Here is a 9,526-nt window from a genome sequence, read left to right on the forward strand (position 1 = left end):
GAACCTAGTCAGAGAAGCCATTGGTCACCAACACGCCTCGCTGTGCATCGGAACCACCCTCCCCCTGTGCTGGGCCGGAGACGCCAAGGAGACACGTCTGCCTGAAGGGAGTGGGTGACGTCCGTTCATCTTTTTCTATTATTCCTATCGGGTTACACAAAAAGAAAATTGTTTCCTTTTATTTTTTTTAAATTATTTTTTATTGAAGTATAGTTGATTTACAATGCTGTATTAGTTTTAGGTCAGCAAAGTGATTCAGATATATATATGCATATATATGTATTCTTTTTCAGATTCTTTTCCCATATATGTTATTACAAAATATTGAGTATAGCTCCGTGTACTGTACAGTAGGTCCTTGTTATTTATCTATTTTGCATACAGTAGTATGTATCTGTTACTCCCTACATTCCTCGTTTACCCCTCCTTCCCACCTTTCCCCTTTGGTAACCGTAAGTTTGTTTTCTATGTCTGTGAGTCTATTCCTATTTTGTAAATAAGTTTATTTGTATCTTTTTTTTTTAGATTCCACGTATGAGTGGGATCATATGATAGTTGTCTTTCTCTGTCTGACTTATTTCATCTAGTAATGGTGAAATCTTAGCAACGATGGTAATCTCCAGGTCCATCCATGTTGCTGCAAATGGCATTATTTCATTCTTTTTTATGGCTGAGTAATGTTCCCTTGTCCACATATATCACATCTTCTTTACCCATTCATCTGTCGAGGGGCATCTAGGTTGCTTCCGGGTCTTGGCTACAGTGCATAGTGCTGCAACGAACACTGGGCGCACGTATCTTTTTAACTTGTGGTTTTCTCCAGGTGTAAACCCAGGAGTCAGATTTCAGTATTCTATTTTTACTTTTTTTTTTTTTTTACCTTTAAAAGAAACCTCCATACCGTTCTTCATAGTGGCATTTCCACCAACAGTGTAGAGGCGTTCCCTTTAAGAAAACTGTTACTTAAAATCTAAAAAGAACTTCCTTGAAAAACTCTTTGCCTGGTGCTTTTTCCCCTCAGTGGTAAACTATACACGGCATAAAATTTACCATGCTAATCATTCTTAAGTATATTTAAGTACACTTTAAGTACATGAAGTATGTTTATATTGTTTATTATATGTTTATATTGTATAAACATTATATATTGTATTATATATATTTATATCACCACCACCCACCTCCAGAACTTTTTCATCTTCCAAACAGAAATTCTGCCCATTAGACAATAACTTCCCATTCTCCACTCACCCCACAGCCCCTGATAACAGCTGTTCCATTTTCTATCTCTATGAGTTTGACTACTGTATGTACCTTCCATGAGTGGACTCTAACAGTAATTTCCATTTTGTGTCTGACTTCTTTCACTTAGCTCCCCATTTTCAAGGGTCACCATGTTGTAGTCTTTGAGAATTTCCTTCATTTTTAAGACTGAATGACACTCCACTGTATGTATAGACCACGTTTTGTTTATCCATTCATCTGTCAATAGACACTTCGTTGTTTCCATCTTTTGACTATAGTGAATGATGCTATGACACAGGGGTACATATACCTATTTGAATCCCTGTTTTCAATTCCTGGTGCCTTTTACAGAGAGGATTCTTGGACAAGTTTTCCCGCGGTTCTGAGTCCAGGGACCACAGTTTTGTAAATGACGGCATGCCATGAGGATGGTCTCAGATGCATAGGCGGGCACAAGACAGAGTTATAGGGATGCAGGAAAGCAGGGGAAAGGATGACTCGGGGCAGGACCAGCAGGTGAACTGACCCGGCTGAGAAGTGGGAAGAGCAGGGTGGGGACCAGACCACGGAGGGTGTGGTCGACCCTCCGAAGAACCTGGGTTTCTCCTGGAGGGAAGAGGAAGCCAGGGAGAGTCTTGCATAATCATGGGAAGGGGGCCTAGGTAAGGGCTCCACCCAAGACCGCTGGTGCCTCCTTGAACCGGGGAGGCCTGGTGGGGAAAAGGCCTCGGCCCACAGCTGCTCTCTCCCTTCTTGGTGCCTCGTGGCCTCTTGCTCACCCAAGGGGCCTGGTCTCCTTTCTGGTCCCTCCAGCCGCCATGAGAGAAGGTTTTCCAGCTGCTTGGCCACTTCGTGCATCTGACCTTTCAGTCTTAGCTCCATCCCCTTCCCCAAGAAGCACCCTGGGTATGATCCTGTGTCCACACACACACACACACACACACACACACACACACATGCTCCTGTTCCCGCTCTCCCATGTGTGCACTTGCATACAACCGCAGCACCCCCCCCACACACGCACAACTCACCCTCTCACGTGCATGCTCACACTCACAACACCTCTCACTCTTACCCGCACACGTACACACAGTCACACAAACACTCGAACACTTGCACATCAACACACTCGTTCATACAGGCGCACACATGTAAGCACAACACTCTCCCACATACACAATCTCCCCTCCCCAACCTGCTCCCATCTTTCTCATTTCCAGACTCCTTGGGGGTGGCGTGGGGTGGGGCTGCAGGTCTAACATTTCCTGAGAAATTCTGGGGTGTCAATCACTGGCTCGGCTCTTCCGCCTTGTCCTCACAGCAGTCGTCCTGGGTGGTTACCATTCCTGTATCCCACAGATGCACAAACAGCTGGGGAGCTGGCAGTCTCACGGGACCTGCTGAGCCCTAACTGCACCCTCATGCACTTTTCATGGCCAGCTCAGGGTTTTTCCTTCTGTCATAAACTCACTTTGTCTAGTTGGTAAGATCTCCAAATGGTCAGAATCATGTTCTCTCCTCTGTGCCTCTTACATGGGCTAGAACTCTGGAGATGCTCAATACATTCTCTTAAAAAAAAAAAAATTATTGTCTGTGCTGGATCTCCGTTGCTGCTGGGCTTTCTCCAGCTGTGGCAGGCTGGGGCTACTCTTTGTTGTCTGCAGTTTCTCATTACGGTGGCTTCTCCTGTTGAGCACAGGCTCCAAGATGCGCGGGCTCGTGTGGGATCTTCCTGGACCAGGGATCGAACCCATGTCCCCTGCACTGGCAGGTGGATTCTTAGCCACTAGACCACCAGGGAAGTCCTCAATAAATTGTCTTAAATCAATGACTCCAAGGTCAAGCGGTGGTGTCGGGAGTTGCAGTTGTGCCCTTGGGCTGTCTCTGCTGCCTGGAATGTTCACCCATCTCACCCTCAAACTCATCTCTCAGGGCCCAGCCCTTGGGCCATTTCTGGGAGACTGCCCTGAAGATCCCACTCCTCTGTGTTCACAGGGTTCTGTTTGGACCTCACCTCCCCACGGGACTCTTTCATGCTAGTTGTTTGCTTACTCATCTGTCTCCCCTGGGGGACCACAGAGCTGTCTCTGATTCACCTTTGGGAGCCCAGATGCTCCCAGGGTCCACACAGAGCCGACTCCTGGAGAATGTGCCTTGAGTGGGATATCAATGCGGGATCCCAAACCTCCGAACGTGCATTTGGTTCAAATGAAGTGAGGTCTCCTGCCTGCTCCTGGGAAGGCTTTGCTGGAGGACTCCCGACTGGCGCCACTGTTTGAATCTCCCATCGCCCCACGCATGCTGCCTTCAGATCCATCAGGATGGGGAACAGGCGGGCTTGGTGGGTGCCCCTGGCCATCCTTCTGGGCACTAAAGCCCCAAGTGGGGAGCTTACTAGCAGAGCCACCCAGTTTCTTTCTCTTTTTCATTCCTAGGGCAGCTGGCTGGGTTGATCTTGGGGACCTGGGATCCCATCCCTGAAGCCCCTTCTCTTCCAGCATGGACAAGCAGTAGGTACAGATGCAAGAGTCCAGAGTCCTGGATCAGCCCTTTCTCTGCCACCAGCCACCTCCCTGGGCCTCAGTGTCCGTCTCTGTACCACTGAAGGGGAGAGGGTTCCCTGACCCTCGGGCCCTCCCCAGCTGTGTCCTTCTGCGACTGTGAGATTCTGAGAGCAGAGGCGGGAAGGAGCGATGGCCCCTCTCCCCACCACCTCTCCCTGTCCCTCAGGGTCACCCCAAAGACACCCCCTCCCCGGCTCCCTGGAACTTCCCTGCAGCTGCAGGCCTGGTGAGACAATTGGGTGTTTTAGAGAAATACATTTTTGGGCTAATTTGCCATGCATAAGTGTTTCTCTTACCCTTTAAAGGCGGAGAACAAAGAGGCCTTTCTGAACCCGTGCAGGCTGCTAGGGAGGGGACCGCAGCTGTACCGGGCCGAGACCCTCCTCCCTCATCCCTTCGAGCGCCTCGCCATGCCGCCCACCGCCCCCCAGGAGAGAGCCTGGACTTTCCCAGCCTCCCCCAGTCCCCTGCCCCCACTGCCGCCACCAAGGCCCCTCTGGCCCTGCCCCGCCCCAGCCCCTACCCTCCCACCAGCTGGCCCAGGCAAGAGGGAAAGTGTGCGTGGGTGGGAGGATGGATGGGGAGGGGGCACAGAGGAGAGAGAGCAGCTTTCCACGTGGCTTGCTGGGGTGGTGAGGGCCTGGCGCGGTGTGTGTCAGAGTTCCTGCAGCTTGGGCCCTGTGGTCACAGGGTGCGTGACGGGGTCCATCATCCGGTGAGTCGCCAGCGTGTAGAGGGATGTGGCAGTCACCGCCTTTGTTCACTCATTCATTTGCTCTTTCAGTCATCCAGCGGATTGCTACCGAATCCCTGCCGCGGGTGGATCTTGGGCATTCCTGTCGGGGAGTGATAGAGAGACCTAGTAACTACAGGGGAGCAGGTTAAGTTTACACATTGTTTAGAGGAGATGATGCCGATGGGCAGGGGGCAGGTGCTGCATGGAGGAGGTGACACTGATAGGCGGGGGCTTCACGAACAAAGGCCCAGAGACTTGAAAAGCAGGTGCGTCGTCCTGTGTGAGGCTGGGACCTCGTGCGTGAGGCTGGGACCTCGTGCATGAGGGGGCACAGAGTGTGGAGAGCAGCCCCCTATCCCGTGCTGGTGGTGATGGTCCTGGAGCTGGTGGGTTCTGCAGCATGACTCTCCCCACTCTGGACCACTGTTCCTTATCACCAAGGCCTTTGGCCCTTGGATTTCAGGACCACCTTTGCTCAGGCCACTCCTCCACCTGGAACTCCCTCCTCTCACTCTCTTCTGAGGCCTCACCTCTCCTCCTGGCCCCCCGGCCCTCTGCCATCAGGGCTGGCCCCTCAACTGACCCGGCCTGTCTCCCCGGCACACACAGAGCCAGAGGCCCGTGTGTAAAATGGAGGTCTGGGAGCTGCTCTCTCCCTGTCTGCACCCTCCCCCACCTTCAGGAATCCACAGTGGGCAGGACCGTGGGTGTCTTCACAGCACCCAGCACAGGGGCTGTGCTCAGGAAAGGAGCAAGGAGGGCTGCCCTGCCCTCCCCTCCACCATCCCGACTTCTAGCAGCAGCGCTAATATTTCCTGAGTGGACACATCTGTGAATTCATTCAGCCGCGACAACTTAATAAGGCAGGAGCTGTGACCTAGCACTGTTCACAGATGGGGAAACAGATCCGGAGAGGTTTAGGATTTAGCTAAAGATCATGCAGCTCCTGGGAGAGGAGACATTAGAGTCTGGGCTGCAAACCATCATGTCTGCATCACCCTAGAGACACTGCTCCCTGGAGCCTTCTTGGGCTGGACTGGCCCACACTGCCTTCTCTCTGCACGTCCGTTGGTTTGCTCTGTGGGCTCCATCCCTGGGCCCTGAGTCTGCTCCAGGCACCTGTGAGAGATGGTGAGACCCTGAGTCCTGCGGCAGGGGGTCGCCTCACGAGAGCTGCGAGGGGCTTGGCAACTTAGACAGAGTCAGGACTGGGAAGGGTGGGGTGGGGGAGCGGTGGCTGCGCAAGGCTGCCTTGGGGCAGGGACAGCCTTCGGTCCTTGGATATCAGGGCCAACAGGGGATTCAGAGCCCCTTCCAACAATCCCGACAGGTCCCCTCTTGATCAACATGCCCGATAGCATGAGTGACACCTCTCGAAACACCGGCATAGGGAGATAGCTCCGCAGCTTCACAGCTCTCCTGAGTGCACGTGTGTGTGTGCTTGCATGCGTGTGCTCTTGCATCTGCCTCTGGGTGTGCTCAGGATGTGAGGGCAGGGCAGAGAGTGAGAGGGGACAGTAGCTTCACAGCCACCCGAGTCCTCTGCGTGGGCTGGGGAGGGAAGGGCTGCCATCTACCGCCCCCCGCCAATACACACACACTACTGTACACACGCACCCTATGAAAGTCGGAGGAAAACAGGCAGAGATTGGGATGTGGCTGTTAGCCCTGGGGGCTCAAGGGGGAGCTAGGCTGTGAGGGGCTGGCTGCTCTGGGCGAGTCTGAACAGGGATGTTGAGACTTGCCAAAGGGCCCTGCAAGTTCCAGCTGCTCCCTCACGGTCCATTGACGGGTGCTTACGGATGCTCACGTCTGGCCTGCGGATGCGCCAGACCTCTACTCTTTCTGATGAACCTCTAGTCTAAGGGAAAGGGCACCCAGAAAAGTGGAGTCCAGGGGTCTCAGGCCGAGCAGTGCATCTGCTGAGGGGTGTTTGGGGGAGAGGTGAAGGTGGCTGAGGAAGGGGTGTCACCCACTAAGGAGTTAGAGAGGGAGGCTAGAAGGGGGGAGACTCGTGGGGAGGGGCGTATAGTCACAGAGCCCTAGAATGTGAGAGGTGGGTTCTCGGTGACTAACCTCGTTCAAGTCTAGTGCATACCAGAGACAGGGGAGCGAAGGCCCTGGGGAGAAGAGGTGACTTGCCCAAAATAGTGATGGAGCCAATCCAGCGTGCAGTTCCTAGACTTTCCTGGTGGTCCAGTGGTTAGGCCTTCACGCTTCCATCGCTGGGGGCACGGGTTTGATCCTTGTTGGGAAGATCCTGCGTGCTGCTCAGAGCGGCCAAAAAACTCCCAAGCAGTCCCTAAGTCTGTGGAGCACCGGGCTGAGGACTCAGCCTTAAATAAGGCCTGAAAGTGTTAATCGTTCAGTCATGTTCAACTCTTTATGACCCCACGGACTGCAGTCCGCCAGGCTCCTCTGCCCATGGGATTTCCCGGGCAAGAATACTGGAGTGGGTAGCCATGCCCTTCTCTAAGAGATCTTCCCAACCTGGGGATCAGACCTGCATCTCCTGCATTGCAGGCAGAGTCTATACCATCTGAGCCACCTGAAGCCTATCCTGCTTCAACTGGCTGTAATCTAGTGGATGATAGACACACAGACAGAGAAGCACCGCCCTGTGCCATGGGTGCAATCCTAACAGCATGGGGGCGAGGGGGTGACGGAGGGCTATGATCTGGGCAAGACCTCTTGGCAGAGGTAGCATGTGAGTTGGGCTTTGAAGGATGAAGAGGAGTTCAAAAGGCTGAACACGGAACGAAGGGATTCATTTCCAGGTAACCTGGGTGGTTTCAGTTGATTGCTGCTTTTGCCGCCCCTGAGGGCAGCTATCAGTCTGAACTCCATTAACACCCCATCTCCCTGGAGACCACCAGACGCCTGAGATCGGCAGGATTTTGGTGTGTTTCCGTCCTGAGGCAGGGGAATGGATTCAGGGTTTCCCAGAGCCCTAGGCTCTGCCAAGACCCCAGTTCGGTCCTGGATGCAGAGGCGTCAATTCACCCCTTTCTATTTAGTCAAGGAATATTTACTGACCACCAATTATAAATAAACCTGACAGGGCAGGGAAAATCGCAAGAGGCAGAGATGAGGGATGGGTATTCCAGGAGTGGGGAATGGCATGAGCAGAGGCCTGTTCTGGAAGAATTGCCTTTTTTCTGCCACTGGAGCACAGGGCAGGAAGGGAGCAGTCCGAGATCCGGCAGGAAAGACCAGCTGATGCTAGGACTGGAGAGCCCTGTGGCGAGAAGGAGATGCCGCTGGATTTAGCACAAAAGCAACTCCCCCAAGAGCCCAAGACTGGGCTGGGTGCTTGGGAGAACCCAGAAACTTCCAGGGGAGTCAGGAGGCGGGACTGCTGGGCAGTGGTGTGCCGGTAAGTGCTTAACAACCAGCTCTGTCAGGAAGGGGGTGGCCATAGAGGAGTGGATTGCCAATGTTCACGGAGTAAAAGTCTCACTGGGGCCAATTTCAAGCTTCCAAGGTGATATAACAGGCTTGGAAAATTCCAGATTTAGCAATTGGCTCTCACGGGCCGACACCAGCACATGACTGCACCCTGAGTTATAAGCTGTCCTTATAGGTTCTGGTGCTCTGTCCTCCTTGTCCCCTGGTTCATTACCAGGGTGACCGCAAAGGGGGGGCCCAGGGATGGAGAAGTATGGAGAGCGACCTGGTTTGCCCAGACCTCAGAGGGCTCTGCCAGGGTCTGAGACCCCAGGCCCTGTGGGTTTGAGCCTTAGCTCAGCTGCTCACGTGCTGAGTGGTTCAGGCCAACCCCTGCCTCCGCGGGGCTGACTCACTTTTTGTGGGATCACTCCTGGGATGAGAAGACAGTGCCGTGGGGCAGAGGGGATGGGGCAGGACAGAGCTGTGAAGCCCTGGGAGCAGGCGACAGGGGACAGGCCGCACCCCCACCCCTCCACCCCGGCTCATTCATCTGACAAATCACCAGCAAAGGGTGGGGTAGGCAGGTGGGGCCTTGTGAAATGAGGGGCCTGGGGACAGGGTGGGAGGCGGGGTAGGAGGCCCAGGGTGAGAGGTAGGAAGGTGGGCTACAGACTAAGCCCTCCAGCCCTGCTGACGAACGGATGGTCTTCTGGGCCTTGAGACACGTTGATTCCTCTGCCCCATGTCACCCCTCCCTCCTTGTCACTTGGAAAACTCCTACACATCCATCAGGCTTCAGTTCCAGAACACTGCATCCAAAAGTGGGCCTTAAGAGCAAGAGTTTGGGCATCATGAGACGTATGAGGCCCTGGACCAGCTGCTTAGTTTTCTCAACTTTATCTGTAAAATGGGGACAATGCATCTGCATAGCTTGTGGGCCGGTTGCTAGAATTACAGGAGTTGCACTTTGGGCAGGGGCCCCACTTCTAATAACCCTGCTATTACTATTCCTTGGTTACTCGCCCTTCCCTCACACCCCCTGCGTCCCCACATTGCCTTGTGGACACCCCATCAGTTTGTAGTGATGCCCATGTGTGTCTCTCCCAGGGGACAGTGACTCTGGTCTCAGTCTCCCAGGGTGAGGACTGGGTCTGACTTGCCTCCAGGACTGACCCTGGCCAGGTCCCCAGCCTCGGTCGTGACATCAACCCCTCTGGTGTCCCGGCCAAGTGGCTGCTCCTCCCAGAGCCTCCGTTCCTGGCGTGCGACCTGGACGGTCTCTGAGGCTGCTTCCAGCCCCGAATGCTGTGTGTCTCTGTCCCAGACCCGAGTCACCATCCTGCCCCCAAACTAGCCCCTCCACCCTGCTTCCCTGCCCCCATCAATGGCCCCACTGTTCTCCAGTGACCCGGGCGTGAAACTTCAGTCATTTTTGACTCATCCGCCCCTTTATCCCCCCGCAGCTAATCATCAACCACGACAGTTTTTCCTTCAAAACGCGGCTCACATCCGTTGTCCCCTCCCTGATAGTCTAGTCTCCTCTGTCTGAAGTCTGGAAGATTCCGTCCACTTGCTAATGGGCCAGTGTCCC

General features: G+C 53.9%; 1 long non-coding RNA gene across 1 annotated transcript in view; it reads left to right on the forward strand.

Annotated features, from left to right (window-relative positions):
* LOC105614868 (uncharacterized) overlaps positions 1-9,526 on the forward strand; it is a 51,915-nt gene that overhangs the window by 31,617 nt on the left and 10,772 nt on the right. The gene's annotated exons all lie outside the window — the stretch shown is intronic.

Source organism: Ovis aries, chromosome 3 (genome assembly GCF_016772045.2).
Source record: "Ovis aries strain OAR_USU_Benz2616 breed Rambouillet chromosome 3, ARS-UI_Ramb_v3.0, whole genome shotgun sequence".
Lineage (NCBI taxonomy): Eukaryota > Metazoa > Chordata > Mammalia > Artiodactyla > Bovidae > Ovis > Ovis aries.